This window comes from Microcebus murinus, chromosome 4 (assembly GCF_040939455.1).
Source record: "Microcebus murinus isolate Inina chromosome 4, M.murinus_Inina_mat1.0, whole genome shotgun sequence".
Taxonomy (NCBI): domain Eukaryota; kingdom Metazoa; phylum Chordata; class Mammalia; order Primates; family Cheirogaleidae; genus Microcebus; species Microcebus murinus.
The window spans coordinates 26,941,973-26,960,068 of NC_134107.1; the positions used below are offsets into that span (position 1 = coordinate 26,941,973).

At 37.5% G+C, this 18,096-nt stretch overlaps 1 protein-coding gene across 10 annotated transcripts in view; it reads left to right on the forward strand.

Moving 5' to 3' along the window:
* The window catches only part of LRRC4C (leucine rich repeat containing 4C), a 1,172,848-nt gene that overhangs the window by 1,137,573 nt on the left and 17,179 nt on the right, over window positions 1-18,096 (forward strand). For 3 of the 10 annotated variants that reach the window (XM_076002024.1, XM_012790810.2, XM_012790830.2), the window contains one exon: window positions 11,682-11,748. The exons of the other annotated variants lie outside the window; for them this stretch is intronic. The gene's annotated coding sequence lies outside the window, so the exon portion shown is untranslated. The remainder of the gene's footprint in view (window positions 1-11,681; window positions 11,749-18,096) is intronic. 10 annotated transcript variants of the gene reach the window in all.

An 18,096-nucleotide genomic window follows, 5' to 3' on the forward strand; every position in this document is an offset into this window, starting at 1 on the left:
TGAATCTGGCAGATATTTGCAATTGACTTTTTAATGTGATTTGTGTGTGTTCTTTAATGACCCATCCCTTCCCTCCCACTCTCCCTTAAATGTGCCTTGATGAGCCTGATGGTCTCTTTCCTGACACATCCCTTCTTCATTCCTCAGCTCCTAGGAATACAGAAACACTTTTGGATTCCCACTAGGAAGCTGTTTGACTCCCTTGTATGTATGATTGAAATATGATCTCATGCCTTTGAGATTTTTCAATTGAAATTTAGAGACTACCGTCCTAGATCTCCTGTACTCAGCCATCACAACCCTATCTTTAGTCTTAAGAAGAGGGGCGGGAGTCTTCCCCTGGGGGTTGGAAATGCTAAGGTCATTAACCCCCTGACAGTTCAGTCAAATATCCTTGTCTGATAATCATCTTGAAGCCACTCTCTACTAAACTTAGGGTCAGAGTTTAATGTTACCCACAACTTCATTTAGGAGTAGGACTCATAGTAAAACTCAGTCCAAAAAAATCCTCTTCACAGTCCTTCTCTGGTGCATTTATGCCTTTGTTGTATGTACAAGGTTATGAGCCATCACTGAGACCAACTGCATTGTAAATTTATATCCCCTTTGGAAGATATCATTTACTGTGTCTTGGTTCCTTGGTCAAAACTTCCATTTCAACATTCTGTTATTCATATAATATTAATAACACAGAGAGGTGAAGTTCTGACAGTGATTTTATGAAGACATAAAAAGGGTCCTTGATTTTTTCACTCAATGAATGTTTTAGTAACTTATCATGTGCCAAATATTAGTCCAGGCTTGAGAAATAATATAGTGAAAAGCTTTGTAATGCCCTTCCATTCATGAAGCTTACAATCTTCAGATGGTAGGATATAGTTTTATAATAAAAGGAGACAAATAAACATATAATGTCATTTTAGGGAAAGGAGATAAAAGTGATGGTGTGCAGGTAAGTAGGGAGACTTTTCAGGTAAATTTGTGAAGGAAGATCTGTAAGAAAGTGACATTTGTACATGAGCTTTTCAAATTAATTTAGAATGATCAAAACTACATTGAGGAATAAAAATACATGTCTTTTAATATACATAAGCACATCTGGAGCACTGTGAATGATATGCAATGGAAGTTTCGTATATATTTCTTGTCCTTCTCCCTTTAGGAGGTAGGAAGAAACTCACCTCTTCTAGGGAAGATTTCTTGATCTGGTATAGTCAGGTTCCCCACCTTCCTGTTCAGTGGGTCCCACACAGCTGGCCTGCACTGGGATGTTTGTGACCTTGTATAAGGGCTCTTATTACATTTTTAGACTATTCTTAGTCTCTGCTAATGAGATCGCTCAGAGTTCGCTTTGAGTATCACATCTTAATCACTTGATTTCTGCAGACGTTTCCTTTCTCCAAATAAACTCTTCAAAATGCCTGCTGCTCTGTGCTCATTAACCTGCGAATGGCTTCTCTAAGTCCAATTTGAAAATTCTCTCCGACATCTAAGGCTTCTGTCCTGATCAGGGTGCTCCAAGCAGTAACAATGGGAGGAGGATTTTTAGACTCTTAAGTATGAAAAAAAATCAATGACCAAATTTTCATCTGCAAGAGGATTTTCCATTTATGCAGAAGTATGGACTTTGCCTTCTTGCAGTGTAGCATAATTAAGATCCATTCCCAACCTTACCACCTGCCCAATTCCCACTTAATCATTTCATGCTCAATAAGGTTTAGGTGACTTAAAGATTAAAAAAAAAAGTTAATGAGTAAATGAGTGAATAAAGAGATGAATATTCATCAACCAGGAAGTTTTATTTTGTTTTTCTTATATTCTTTTCTTACTCTTAACCCACAATTGATTTGATATGGGCTTCATGGTGAAGACAGTAGCATCTATTTAAACAAACCCAACATAAGATTAGAATCAAATGTCACCTTAAACAGCGGCAACACTTTTCCATTTGCCGATGGATATTAGGTTGGTTTGTATTTTCTAAAGAGTTAGCAATATGATGGATTACATTAAAAACCTTTAGAGTGCACGAATGTTCTAATCCAGAGCCAGAGAGCAGCAGCCCCTCTCTTCATCCTTGTGAAATCTCACATTCCAGAGAATTCATTCTCTTGTTTTAAGCTCTAATAATGCTATTTTTAAATACTGTTGGTTTTGGAATACCAAATTCTTACAGGACAAAGAAAAAAAAAACAGAATTATACACCATAATTGATAAATTGAAAATATAATTGCAGATAAATAAATTTTGAAGTTGAAATTATTATGAAAAGTTAAGGTTATTTAAAAATAAGCTTAATAGGTACTTACCAGAAGAAATACTTGAGGATTCTCTGGAGTATCTTATGGAAACAACTCATGGGAGAACAGCCTAATGTCAGAGAATAATGTATGGATCTCATGTTGCCTTGCTCCTCCTCTAGAATCCAAGAGTATATTATAGGCTGCCAGCCACATCTCATAATAATGGCTTACTCACTATGAAAATTTGGCCTTCATGAAAGGGACTTCACTTTACAAACTGAAGCACGTTGTCATCTCTTGTCTCTGCCTTCAGTGAACTACTTCAGAACACCTTAAGTCTTAGTTCTCTATCAGAATTTCAAATCGACAAGGGAGAAAAATTATACTTGACTTAAAATTATCATTTCTTCAGAAGATATACCTATGACAATTGGTACTATTTTGATTAGACAGATTTATTTGTGTGTCCGGAAGAGGTCTCTGAAGTAGAAAGACAGTCTAAAATTTCTAGTTCCATAGAGGTTTAAGTACAGGGTACATGCATGCCACTGAGGTGGTAATTGCTATATAATTAGCAATTATATGGCAATTATATATCAATCTGAAACTTTGTTAGGCCTGTTTTCAGAGAGTTTTCAATCACCTTGACCTGAAAAAAATGCAGAAATCCGTGACATTTCATTGCCTGGGTTCTGGTTTGGATGCTGGGGGAACTGCATTCAAATGGGAAAGAATTGAACAGCCTTGTTTTAGAGCAAAATTTGTCACTGGGCAGGGCACGCTCTAGGGGCAAAGTTAGAGAAGGCAAAACCAGTCATAGGAATTAGAAAGAGAGCCAGACCAACAGAGAGGGTAATATTTTCAAAGGTCTAAGGATAGCTAGGGAGGTGGAGGTGATCCCCTGATAAAAATACTCTCGCAGGCATATGGAGCATGGCAATGGGGAGTTCAGGAGGAGATGATATTTAGACAGCTGCATTGGTAGGTGGCAGATGGCAATTTTTTGGTTTCTATCACCACCACCCCCATATGTAATCCCTAAGAAAATCTTCTTGACTCTACCTCTAAAACAAATTCTGAATGTTCTACTCTCTATGCCTACTGTTGCCACCAGAGATGAGGCCATCTCTCACATGTACCACTGATCTACTCTTGCTCTCTTCAATCAGTTCTCACACCTGGCCAGAATGATAGTTTAAATGTCTAAAATCAGACTATATTATTTTCCAATGTGAAATTCTCCAAGAGCTTGCCATTGCATATGGAATACAAAAAAAAATTTTTTTTAAATTGTTTTACCTGGCCTACAAGGCCTTGATCTCTGTAGTGGATTGAATGGTATTCCCCTGAAAGTCCACATCCAAGCCCCAGAACCTATGGATATGACCTTATTTGGAAAAACAGTCTTTGCATACATAATTCAGTGAGGATATTGAGATTAGATTGTTCTGGGTTATCCAAGTGGGTCCTAAATACAATGGCAAGAGTCCTTGTAAGAGACAAACAAAGGAGGGACACGGGGAAGAGAATAAGGCCACGTGAAAGTGGAGGCAGAGATTGGACTCATGTAGGGAACACCTGGAGACACCAAAGTTGGAAGAGGCAAGGGAGTATTTTCCCCTAGGGCCTTTGAAGGGAATGCAGCCTTGCCAGCATCTTAATTTCATACTTCTGGCTTTCAGAACAGCAAGAGAATAAATTTTTATTGTTTCATATCATTGAGTTTGTGGTAATTTGTTATGGCAACCACAGGAAACTAATACGTTCTGCAGCCTCATCTCCTACTCTTCTGCATGCCCACTTTACTCTTACTAGACTGGCCTGGTTTTTTCCCCTTATTATTCTTTTTTTCCCCCTTATTATTCTTTAAGTACAATATGCTCCTTCAAACTCCGAGCCTTTTTGTTATTATTCGAGCCTTTTGTTATTATCTCTTTCTGGAATATTTTTCCTCCCAGATCTTTTTAGGTCTAAGTTCCTTCTTGTCATTCTTGAAGTTATATGTGTTTTTCTCAGAGGGATCTTACCAGACCATTAATCTAATGTTTCCTCTCATTCATTCCCTATTTTTTCACTTTTATTTTCACTTCAATATTTATGTCTACTTCATCTTTTTGTATGTGTTTGTTTACATATAAAACATATATAGATTTATATTTTTATATAAAACATACACATACACACAATGGCTGTCTGGAAAGTATTCAGCTATGTGACTGTTCTCAATATATTAACAATGGCTTGATACTTTCTGGACAGCCTTTGTATTTCACGCAGTCTTGCTCTGTTGCCTGGGCTAGAGTGCAGTGGCATCATCATAGCTCCTGGGTTCCAGGGATCCTCCCAACTCAGCCTCCCAAGTACCTGGGACTACAAGCTCCCACTGCAATGCCCAGCTAACTTTTTTTTATTATTATTTTTTGTAGAGATGTGGTCTCACTATATTGCCCAGGTTGGTCCTGAACTCCTGGCCTCAAGCAATCTTTTAATTTAGCCTCCCAAAGTGCTAGGATTTCATATGTGAGCCACTACACCCAGCCTCTTGTTTGTTTATTTGATTATTGTCTATCTAACTCACAAAAGGTAAGCTCCATGAAGTGAGAAGTCTTCACTATCTGACTCACTGCAAAATCCCCTGTGTTTAGAACAGTCTTTGGCATTTGGTAAGACTTCAATTAATGTTGGATAAGCTGCATAACAGTGAGGCTATAAGTGCCTGGAGAATTTAGGGTGATAAGGTTGGAGATCTCAAAATTTGAGAACCAAGCCAGGTCCTTAGTTATTGGGAGACTGGGAGATTGGATATGTTATAATAAAAAGACCTAGATGCATGAAACAGGATAGGAATCCCATAATAGATCTGGAGGTGTGGTGTTGAGACCAAATTTGAAACATTTCCCAAAGTAGTATAGGTACTAGAGTATAACCCTTTGGAGCGTAAGATCAGAGCTAAATTTGAAGCAATGATGTCATGAGGCTGAGTGTGAGAGTTAGGCTAGACAAGATAGCCAGGATTTGTTCTATTTGCAGGTAGAGGTCCATGCCCACCAATAAATAAAGAGAAGGTCTAAGGAAGTTTGGAAAAGATTAGGCACAGGCAACATGAGGCAACGGCTACAATTCCCAACTGCTTTGGCAAAGAGATGACTTGGCTTTCTAATAATCTAGACATAACCATTTTCTAGTGAACTAAGTCTAGGAAACTAGACCCTTCCTAACATGGACAGCTTCAAATTAGGTTTAAGTTTGAATGCAATGACTTAATTTGATCCTGTGTGCTATCATGGTACTACCACATTGCCACCCTGAAAAGGCTATATCCAATGGTAGGCTGACCCAGACTACCCACATTATCTAGCTATGAAGGTCGAGAGAAGAATCATCCCTAATGATGCTGTCATTCAAGTTTTTGGTATCCTGCCTACCTTACTAGCAGTTTAAGAAGCTTAGTGAAGATGTCCAAGTCCAAACCAGAAATTAAGGAATGCATATCATCTAAGGATAATGAACATCACCTGAGAATAATGCAAACCAAGAAGACTATTTACTAGATGCCTGCAAGGTCTTGGAAACCATTCTGTTAGAACCAATATCTTAATGAATTGGTTGGAGAGTGTTCTAATGTACCATCCTTAGGGGCTCTTTGTGCCTCTTTTATAACTTTAGCTTAATGACAACTTCCAGAGACACATGGAAATCCTATTTTGAGGCTCACAGCCGTTTCAAAGTTCCCAGAGATAGGGTCTGTTGAAGTATCCTTCACAGGGTATAACTTGTCTCATAGAAATTATTTCAGCATTTTTCACTCACTCTGACTTTCCCCTAGGTTCTCTATTGTTATTGTTAGACGTATATTTTGAAAATGACAAACAATCAAGTTTGAGGAAAAGGCCTACAGTGTGTTTATGTCTGTGGGCATAAATGTGGAATAAATATATATATAATGCACGGTGACTGATATTTTGTGTCATTTCTCTTCACTTGTGAGGAGAAATGGGATAAGTCACTCATGACTGTGCCAGTCCTGATCCATCCTTCATCACTACACTCATGAAGATAAATGCCACATTTAAAGAGACCACAGCTATCATGTGTCCTTTCAGACTAGAGATTCAGATCAGTTAGAGCAAGAGGTCAACCAGGTGCTGTTATTTAAGAACCAAGGATACTTTGTATGTACCATCTCCTACGTCCATACACCTTGATCTCCCATGTCAAACTAGGGTGCTACTAGCAGGTAAAGAGATGACTAGATGGAATTTATAATTTCACCTATGTCTATAGATACTCACTTCATTTTAATTTTAAAAAATTTCATTTCTTGGTATATGCCCAGCACAGAGCTCTGCAGTGGCAATGTGCTAATTAATAGCATATAATCCTGGTCTTCACAGTGATAAATAGAGAAGAAAGTAATGAAGAACACTATGGAAAAAATAAAAAGCAACTAGTCGATTTTTTTCTGTGAGCAAGTCAGATGAAAAGGGAGTAAGTCAGAGTAGAGCTATTGAGAAGTGGTAATATTTGAGTTGTTATATTAGAGAAAAGAGTGGGGACACCTTAGCCTTCTATGATGTACAGATAATGACACTATTAGATTTTAAAGCTATGGCAAGGCAAATGAATGATTTCTCTGCTCTGAGCTTATGGACCCTACTGTAGGTAATCAATAGATAGGACCACTTTGTAACTCAGTAACTGAATGTACTTATTCTTGTTTTAATTTTAATCACCCATCCACAGATTGAATGCTTAAGGTTAGAAGACTTTCTGTTAAAATAAAAGTACTGGCTGTTTTTCTCTTGGCTGGTACATAAAAGTTTGTATAACTAGACATAGACTGAAAGGGATTTCCATAAATCTAAGAAATTTCATTGGCAAACTAAAATTATTATCCCTTTTTGGAAACTGTTTGAATCATATGAAACTGTTGACATTTAACATTTTTGACCTAAAAAAATAGCAATTTCATAACATTCTCTCTATTCATATTGATTGATTGCGTAGTTCAAATTCAAAAGTGTGTTTCAGTTGTTTTTTTTGTATATATTAATCTAAGCTTATTTCACTAAATAAGTTATTTAACTCTCTTACTCAAGAAGCATTTACTGAGCACATATTACATGGCAGTCACTGGGCATGCATGTACAATGGAACATGTTTGCCGTTCCAGTGGGGCACACAGCCTAATGAGGGAGAAAGACACATGAGTAGGCAAGTTCAACATGGATGACTAGAATGATGGTAGATAGTTGCTCAATAAATGTTGTTTTCATTCTTCTCACAGTGGAAGTAACAGTGCAATGTGTTGAAGGAACACAAAAGTGTAAGTTTCTGCAAATTTAAGCAACCTTGGAAGGATTCATGTCAGAAATACCTCCGTTTCTCCCTTAACATGTTCATGTTAAAAGACTGTGTGACAGTCTTTTAGGCAGACACTAACTGAGGGCTCCAAATATTTGTCTTCTTATATTAACTTTGATCAGATATTATTTTTTAACCTTGATCACATGATTTAACTTTCTTATACATTAATTTTGTCATCTGCAAATTGGAAAAATATAATCTCTTCTGCCTACCTCCTGTAATTGTGAGTCAGATCAGATAATGCAGATGAGAAAATTTTCTAAATTTTGATATACATTATAAACAAAGAGTACCATCCTTCTCATCTTTCTTATCATCAATCTTGTTTTTATGGTAATATGTAAAAGATTAAGGAGGATTATCACCTTGATGTATATTTTCCTGTATGCAGGCTTGATCATATGTTTGGGATGATCAACCACATTCAGCCCCAAATAATCATTTTTAAAAAAATGGATGACTTGTTTAGCCATTCCCAAGTATTCATAACAGTGCTCAATAAACAATGAATGAAAGGTTTGCTGGCAGCAGATGGATAATTATGGTCAGCCTTTTTTAATAAAGAAGAATTCATAAAAGTACAGAGAATTCAAAGTGAATAACTCTCTCACATAATAATAGTTCCCATTACCTGAGAGAGTATGATATGCCAGGCTTGTTGGTTTATGAGAATCACCTCATTTCATGTGTAGAACAGCTTTCTGAAGTTGACTCTATTATTATCACCCTAATTTTACAGATGAGGGAGTTGAAGCCTAAAAAATTTGTGTAACTTTCTCCAAGTCATAAAATAACTACCTCTGATGATAGAATTTGTGAACTTACCTCCTGCACTCTCTTACATGTTCTGACCTAGCAATCAACACCATGCCCATGTTTGTACTCGCCTTCCTTCTTATGAATCCCCATTTTCTCCTAAAAAGGCCTCGAGGGAGACATTCACCTCTCTGAACTTTACTTTCCTCACCTGTAAAATTAGGCTATCTTTTTGAGGAGAAAGAAAATAGTAAGTGCGTGCATATTATCTCTAGTTTTGAGAAGCACTATGAAGAGAAATACAGCAGAATAAGGGGATAGAGAATGATGGGGACAAGGATGGTTATATTTTATGCAGCATAACCAGGGAAGGCCTCTCTGAGCAGGTGACATTTAGCAGAGTCCTGAAGGAAGGGAAGAAGCAAACAATACAGGTATTTGAATGAAAGGTGGCACCATTGTCATGGAATGCATGCATAACTATTGGCTTATCTGGGTGAAGAACCTTCCTGGCAGAGGGAACAGCGTGTACAAAAATCCCAGAGGAAGCAGTGTGCTGGGTATGTTGGAGAAAGAGCAAGGAACCAGTGTAGTCAGAGTAGAGTGAGTACAAGTGATAGTGGGTAGGAGGATGCGATCAGAAAAGAAGGAGGGATGCAGACCAAAAATATGAGTGGCCGCACAGGCCACTTGAAGGAATTTAGTATTACTCTGAGTGACATAAGAAGCTGTTGAGCATTGAAGCAGAATGACTATGATCTGACTTTAATTCATATAGGATCGCTCCACTGTGTGGATAAAAGACTGAAGAGAGGCAAGAACGGAAGCAAGGAGACCAGATATTAGACCAGGCTATGGAATATTCCAATAATCCAAAGAGAAAAATGAACTAGGTCATAGCAATGGAAGTGTAGAGCAGAAACCAGAATATAGATGTATAGGATTTGCAGTGTGTAGGTGATAGGATGTAGAGGTGATAAGTTGTGGAGGTAGCAGGATGCAAAAGGAGAGGGTATAACAAAGAAGTTTCAAGGTTGACTTTGGCCCTAAGTACTAGGAGAATAGTTCCTGAATTGGTGCTTGGTATATGGCAGAAGCTTAAAATGTTGAGTTGTATGAATGAATGAATAGAATTTCTATTTAAAAAAGTCTTTGTCATGAATGGAAGTTAAGTTGGAATAAAGAGTTCATTGTGGACAGGTTAATTTTTGATGGCTTAAGTGGAGGTCTTAAATAAACATTGGTATATACAAATCTGCAAGCCAGCTGGATATTTGGGTTTGATAGCCTTCAGTATGTAGATGGTGTTCAAAGCCATTATAGGATAACATACGAAGTGAGTATAGATATATAAATAGAAGAAGGCCACTGACTGACCTCTGAAGCAACCAGCTGTGAATATTGAGCAGGGTGACCATGGAGGTAGGAGGAAAATCAAGAGATTTGATTCCTAGGAGCCATATGCAGAAAGAGCTTCAGAAAAGACAGAGTGATTCCTATGTCAAATGCTAATAATTTTTGCCTAATATGAGCATTGATAATTGGCTACTTGACTTAGCAATAAACATAAGTTTTCACCTCCCACCTTGTCTTTACCCCCTCTACACACACGAATTGTTACCCACTGCCTTGCTCTCAAGTTATCATAAATCCCAAGCATACTAAATTATAACTCATATTTCATATGTCCTACTGTTGGGTAGTTAATACTTCTTGAAACTGTGAGATCTGGGAAAACTTTTTATAAAGCTGAGTTACATGTTTTTCAAAACCGATGACAGAAAAGAAAATCCACAGATGATCTCTAAAATACATTTTAATCATATTCAGTTTTACTTGGGTAATAACTATATCTGCTAGTGATGTATTGTCATGATGTTTGAAAAGCACTTTTACTTACACTATCTGTTCCAAACAAAACCATCTAATACAGTAAAATGCCCAGCTTTGAAGCTTACACCATCAGACTATACCACCTGCTAACACCTCCTTGTTAGAGTCAGGCACAGACCCATGCCTCACTTCTTGTTCCTTGAAGATTTTAACATCTGCCTCCCTATTTTTCTTTCCAGCCTTACTCCTGATAGGATTCTAGGTGATTTCATTATCCACATCAGTTCCTTAATCTTGATTACTAACTGGCAGGAATCTTTCTATCTGCAGTTTGTCAGGGTTTCCTCTTTCTCTAGTCTGCGCCACTGTATTTTTAAGGTTGGGATGTAAATATCTATATTTGTTGGAATTAAAGAATGTTATTTTACTTCTTTATGCTTTGTAAAATGTGAGTTCTATCTCCTAGTATCTCTTTGCTTCAAGTACTATGTGGCCTTCAATCTTAGATTCTAATTTTTATTCTGCCAGTACCACAGGAGTGGTGGGGGTAGGATGAGATATGGGTAGGGGAAGGAATGGTTATATATCTCTCTTGTTTGGGGATGTGGGAAATAAAAAATCCCAATTGGACTTTGCAGCAGATGCCTGTGTCAAACTCTTAACATTCCCTTTGACTTTAATAATCAAGTGTTCTGTTGAACTATTTCCTAGCCATCTTCATAATGCATTATCTGATTTGATCTTATGAGGTGGTTCTGATCAGAACACTGGATCAGAGAGAAAATGTGACTCAGTTGAGGTCATGTATCTAATAAGCCAGAACCAAGTGTAGAATGCAGATCTTCTGATTCCAAATCCATTTTTTATTGGCATTAAAAAATGCATTGTTCAAAATGGCCAGTGGTTAAAATAGTTGCTTTGGCTTTCTTCCCAGGACAGTGTTAAAATACAGAGGTGATTTAATAAAAATTGTCACCAGTGGTATCTGTGGTGGTGGTTGTGGTGGTGACAGATTGAGAAATGTGCTGAATTGTTCTAATGAATCCTTCCTTCCTTCCTTCCTTCCTTCCTTCCTTCCTTCCTTCCTTCCTTCCTTCCTTCCTTCCTTCCTTCCTTCCTTCCTTCCTTCCTTCCTTCCTTCCTTCCTTCCTTCTTGCCTGCCTGCCTGCCTCCTTTCTTTCTTTCATTTTGTGTTTTTATTCAGCATAGAGACCCCAGTGGAGAGTTAGGTGGGTGATGATTCATGCTAAATCTTTCCCACAATATGTTGAACACTACAACAGCAGCTAATGTGAAGTGGCTCATTATACATTGTCAAATCCTGTAACAGTAACGACTGGCTTTGCTAGCATAAGCAATTTGTGGGAAGTCCAAGCTACTGCAAACCACTAATGACTTTGAAAAAATAAACTGCACTGTAGTAGAAAAGACATATCCACCAAGTCATATTTGCAAATTTCTTGTATGTTTCTCTTTGCCAGTTTAGAAACAGCCTTCATGCTCCCAGCTTGACTCCAGAGATGACTTTCCTTGGGATGCATTTATCTTGTGAGTGCCTCTTCCTTCAGACAAATTTTATGGACTAAATATTTTACAACAGTTCTAGTGGCTCATGGACAAAACTGGAAATGTGGTTCTCCTATGGAAATATTTCTGAAGCTCCCTCTTTACTCCACCCTCTACCAACAAACCATGCCGTACATATAAACACTTTCTGCTATAGCACGGCCTCTGTAGGTGGTGGTTCTACCTACAGAGAGATAAGATCAAGAGGAAGCAGGCAGGATCATTGACTCTCTTCCATATGATTTATGATTATGTCTCCATTAAATTATAATCTTTTTGAAGGCAAGACTCTGGATTTATTTATCTACTTAGTCTAGTACATAGGAGCTGTAGTTGGCCCTTTGTAAATATTTATTGACAAAATTAATGCATTCCCTTCCAAAAAGTTTATTATTAAGATAGGCACTGAGGTTTAATCTTCTTGCCTATCCTGTCCCTAGTATAGTGCTTGATGCACAGTAGATGGGAGACTACATGTTTGTCTAGAGAAAGAACAAAGGTGTGAATGAGTCCATCTATTAGTTGGTTCCCTGAGGCCAAATTAAAGGCTAAGCAAGCGATTTCCCCACATCAAAGACAGAAAAGTGATGGCTTCGAATCATTTTCTTCAGACCACCAGGAATAATGCCCTAAACGTGGTTGTTTATTTTGGAAAGCAAAAGCTAATCTGAAGCTATTTTCTTTATTTTTATATTCAAATGCCTATAAAACAGAAAAACACCGGAGACCTATTCATTGCTCACAAATGATCTATGGGGTAATAACGTGCTTGCTCTTCCAGCTGTGCTGCACATTGGTGCTATCTTGGGTTTAATTGAAAATATGCTGTGACCTTGGTTTTGTTCACTGGGCATGGAGGGATATAATTGGCATGAGGCCTCTGAAGAAGAATGTCATTTGGCTAATTTGGGGTTCGCCTGAGGGAAATAATGTGTGAAATCCTGTAAAAACAAGATGCATTTTATTCACATGCAATTCACATGAAGTTAATGTTTACAAAAAAAAAAATCAGTGTTTTATTTTGCCATACCTATTTGTTGAATTCTAAATGCTATCAGTATGATAATAGCACTGTCCCTAACAGTCTCATGTTTCATCATAATTAAATAAACAGCTTGTGAATTGCAGTCCAAAAAATGTCTGTGTTCCACTCTTAACTTAAGGAGTTTCCATAGAAACCATGGGCAGCAAGTTTAACTGACATTTATTGGACTTGAGGCTATATGCAGCATTGATATCTCTCTGTTTTTCTCTCTGCCAGTCAGTGTATGTGTCTTCTTTTCTTCCTTTAACCCTCCCAAACCTCTTTCCCCCTCAGTTCTCTCCTCCCCCTCCTTTCCCTCCTCCCTTTTCTCTTAGTCGCAATGAGGAAGTAATTTGGACTCAGTTAGATTTAACAAATGCAATAATACTAAAACGGGCTCTGATACTTAAGTGTAATTGTGTTATTAGCTAGAAATGTTTTTCTTCAAAAATACAAGAATTGAGAATGAAGTTTACTAAGGTTGCACGTGCTGGTAAGGAGAAACCCTTGGCTGCTAGTTGAAAGTTTGCAGTTTATGTATCATACATAGTCTACCTTTGTACCCAGCTGTGGCTTTCTGGTGATTTATTCAACCCAGGCTGATACTTCTCCTAAGTCTTCATTTTCATTCTGGAGCATAAAAACATTATGCTGATCATGTTCCAAGAGAAAACAGTTTATTTAGGAAAGACAAAACATACTACAAATGGAGTACCTACTGTGCAACAGATATTTTTGCTAAGTACTTTCAGTGAGGTTGTCTTAGGTAACCCCACAAAATTCATTGCCAGACAGTGTTTGGAAAGAAAATGAATCTGCAGCTGGTCGTTCCAAGTTCAGGTTCCAACACAGGGTGGCTGCAAAGCCCTGAGTATGGTGCTTAAATGCTCTGTCTTGGTTTCTTAAGGACAAAATGAATAAGAGCACTTCTAAACAATGGGGTTTGGTTAGGATTAGATATGGTGATGTAGGTAGTGTATCATAGTAGCAGTGTTTCTCTTTATCGCTTTAGAAATGAGGACAATGAGTTGCCAAAAGAGTAAATCACTTATCCAAAGCTACATAGCTGGTAGAAAATGTATCTCTATACAGTATGGTGGTTAAAAGAGGTAGATTTGGGGCAGAACTAGGATCAGTTACTAATTGCATGATTTGGAGTAAGAGACAAACTTACCACGGATCTAGTTCATCCTCTGTACAACAGGGAGAATGGTTCTTCATGGGATTGTTGTGAGGAAGGATTAAAGAAAATGGTGCATGTAAGTTACTTAGTGTCTGCCATGTGGAATGCTCACTTTGTCTTTTTTGATCTCTCTGTCTCTCTCCCTCTCCCAAACTTTTTGATTTGTTTTGCGCTTAGTACGGAATCAAAGTAAAAAAAAAAAAAAAAAATCAATCTTCAAAGTCTATCTAATGCTTACATTTTAAAATTAACTCACAATTCCTAAACTATCTTAAGTTATCCTGGTAACAATGTGAAAGGAAAAGCAGATACTCTCACACCCATTGTCTAGGTTAGGAAAAGGGAGCTTCAGAGTTGTTAATGAGAAGATCTCTCTAGAGTGAATGAGGAAGTTGGAGTTTTACCTAGTTCCCCAGGGCCCTTTTTATAATTAAAATTCTGAAGTCCATTATTTTTAATTTGGATCCCATGTTCATGAGTTTTAGGCTAAAACCTAGCAAATAGTAACTCATATTTCTAATGAATATGAGAAGATGACACTTTTGGTAGAGAAAGAGGAACAAGAGGTAAGAGAGCATAGTTCCAAAGTCTATCTCTCATGGTCCTCTCTCCAGGTAATTCTTCTAAGATCTGAAAGAACATATGGAAATGTAATTCTCTATCTCAGGGATAGATTAGGCATTGATTTTGGAAAACAATATGCCTAAGTGTTGCTGGTTGGAAAAAATGGGTGAGGTGGAGAAAAAAAACTAAAAGAAAAAAAATCTGGGTATGAGGCAGAGATGTTAGTGGATACTTGCTGAATTCAGATGAGTTACTAGGATGAGAAAGTATGGGAGTAGAGCTAAGATAGGATGTGATTGCTGGCAACGGTAATTGGTCATACAAACATGCGTGCCCACATGCACACACATGTGTACAGAATTAGCCAGGATGAATTCTTTCAAAAATCTAATAATTTTGTGGCTTCAAAGAGCTCATATTGGACATAAAATGTTAACTTTACCTTTTTTTTTGGCTTTTGCATGCCATACTGGTCTTATTAGAATATTCAGTCTGTGTTGTCTTTGAAAGAATAATTTTAAGCTACTTTGTCTATTTTGTGAGTGTTAAGTTAGTTAAAGCTAAATAATATAATCCCTAAAACCAGTTAGCCAGACACACAGAAATAGCAGCACAGCACGATGTGCTGAGAGCATATGAGCAAGTAATGGTGCCACAGGCAACCCCTCTGTTGTGGAACTCCCACTCTTGTTCAGGATTCCTCACATATGTTATATAACACATGGCACCATTGCCAAATTAGTGAAGCTTAATTTTTCCTTATTTCTTAGATGAAACTTAATTATAAATAGAAGTGTTAGTACTTTTCTTCCATACCCTCATGGATCATTGAGGTAGCCTTGAGGTTGAAGAGCATGGATAAGAACAGGAGTCTCTCTGAATCCCCTATGACAGGTCAGCAAACTTTTTCTATAGAAGCCCAGGTAGTAAATATTTTAGGCTTTGCAAGCCATATAGTCTTTCAAAGCTACTCAGGTCTGGACTTTAATGTGACAGTAGCTATAAACAATGCATGCCCCAATGGGTGTGGAAGTGTCCCAATAAAACTTTATTTATAAAAATGTAATGGGCTGGAATTTCCTGTGGGCAGTAGTTTCCCAACCACTGATCTTAGAGTTCTGCTTGCATCTCTATCCACTTTCAAGTGACAACCATATGATAATTTACCCTCATTTTTATGGATTTTACTTTTTTCACTTTGATATTTCATTTAATTTTATCTTTCTAGTATGACTTTGGCATAGAAAGAACACATACTCCATCCTCACTTTACAAATGGTACAGAAAGTTTAAGTGACTTGCATTATTGTCACCCAACATCTATAATATCCATATTAGAATCTGACTGTCAGCACAGTGCTTTTACAATTCAATTATTCTTTCTAAAATACATCCTTTAGAGAATAAAGACAGATGGTGAGAGAAATAACCAAAAAGTGATTTTCATCAAACCAAGGAAAAAGTAAACTAATGGCTTAAATAGGTACTTGCACAGACTTCCTTACTTTCTTATCCCATTAAAATACCATGAGACCCAGTTCATTATTGCTTTTCATATATATTTCCAATGTTTTTTACATAGAATATTTTTACAAATTTGCATTGTAGGTAAAATTAATAGGAGAAAATACAATATTGGAGATGAAATGTTAGCACTACCTTTTTTTGCTGTTGCATGCCATACTTGTCTTATTATTAGAATATTCATTCTGTGCTATCTTTGAAAGAATTATTATTATTAGGATATTCATTCTGTGTTGTCTAAGAATAGGGAGTTCTTACTTTACATGGTGCTGTGTTAACCGAAGCTTGTTAATATTGGAATTGAATCCTCATTTTATAAGAGTCTATGGTAACGAATAGCAAAGACAGGACTTGTACAAAAAAGAGAACTTGGATCCAGTATGTACGACCCATAGTTAACACAGCACAAAGCAAAAGGAGAACGGCCTTAAGTAAATAAATAAGAATCCAATTTCCAAATGTCTGCATTTGCTGAATAATTCCTTCTTTTGTGGTCATTAGGAGGAAACAAAGAAATCACTGATTCCAGTCATTTCCATTATCTGACATGTCATCACCAAGGTTTCCTCATTATGCAACGCTAACAGTGTTGAGGTTACTTGAAACCAGTTTCCAGTTCCAATTAGGAGGCCATCCCTGCTATCTGCATTCTGATTAAATGACGTTGCCTGGAAATCACAGAAAGAGTCTACTCTGTTTCCTCCCCTTGCTCAGATCTCATGAACACAGACTCAATTAAAGAGAATTTCCTTATCAGGTTTTTTGTGGGTCATTTTGGTGAATTTATTAAACTCTTAAGTCATGCTGAAAACTGGAAGGCAGTGGCTCTGAAATATTCAGAGGGAGCCACTAGATGTGCAGGACTTGCTGCAGTGTTTTAGGGACTATGAAATATACAGAAGTCAGAGCAGCCAATGACAGGTCAGGAATCAATGGTTCTCGAGAAATATAAGAAGAGTCTCTCAGATCAAGGATTCCAGAGCAGAGATGTGAAAATCATATTGTTATGTCAGCCTATATTTTAGGTAAACATCAGAGTTAGTCCAGGCTATCATTATTTTATACCTTAATTATTGAACTAATTTATTATTTCATTCTCTCCATATTTCATACTATTACAAGCTTGATTTTCCTTAAATACTCTTCTCATTGTCCTGTTCCATTCTAACAAAAGGAAAAATCAAGTCCCTACAATCCCTCCCATGCCTTACTATAGAATCTAAATTCTTCTGTCTATTTTTCACACTCTGGTGTTATTTCACTTATTCCACTTTCTATCCCACTGATTTTCAGTACAGATTGCTAATGGAAGTCAGCTTGTGCCTACTTCTGCTTATGCTCATGTTCGCTTTCATGCATTCCTGACAAAACACGTGTCTATTTTCAAACAAAATCTTTCCTTTTTCTTTATTGTTGTTATTATTGTTGTCATTTAGAGATGATGGGTTCTTGCTATGTTGCGCAGGCTGGACTTGAACTCCTGGGCTCTAGCGATCCTCCCACCTCAGCTTCCCGCATAGCTGGGACTGCAAGCCCTCACCACCATGCTGGGCTCTTTCTCTTTTCTGTCTCTCTTCTCTCTGTTAGTGTATGTTCCTTATTGTGCTACAGAATAGAGAAGAGGATTTCTTTACACTTTCTACTGCATAATAATTCCTTGTTTACTCACCTGTGAATCACGCCGCGTTGTGGAATTCTTGATGAGAGACACTTGGCCCTATGTATCAAGAAGTGAACACTCTACTTGACATTTAGTAGACACTCAAAAAACATTATTGAAGGACAGTGCCTATGTTTTTCTTTCTCTTGGAATGCTAGAGCTTTGCTTATTCAAATCTACATATCCTACTAGATGCCATGTCTACATAGCCTTCACTGACTGCTCCAACGTCACTGGCTCTTTCTGAACACTTGCACTACTGCCCACACAATCACACACACTCTGTGTAGCACCTTGGCATTGATTTCTGACTGTGTTTATGCTAGGCTTGTCTCAGCACCCTGTTTCAAATGATCAATGATGGGGAGTTACTGA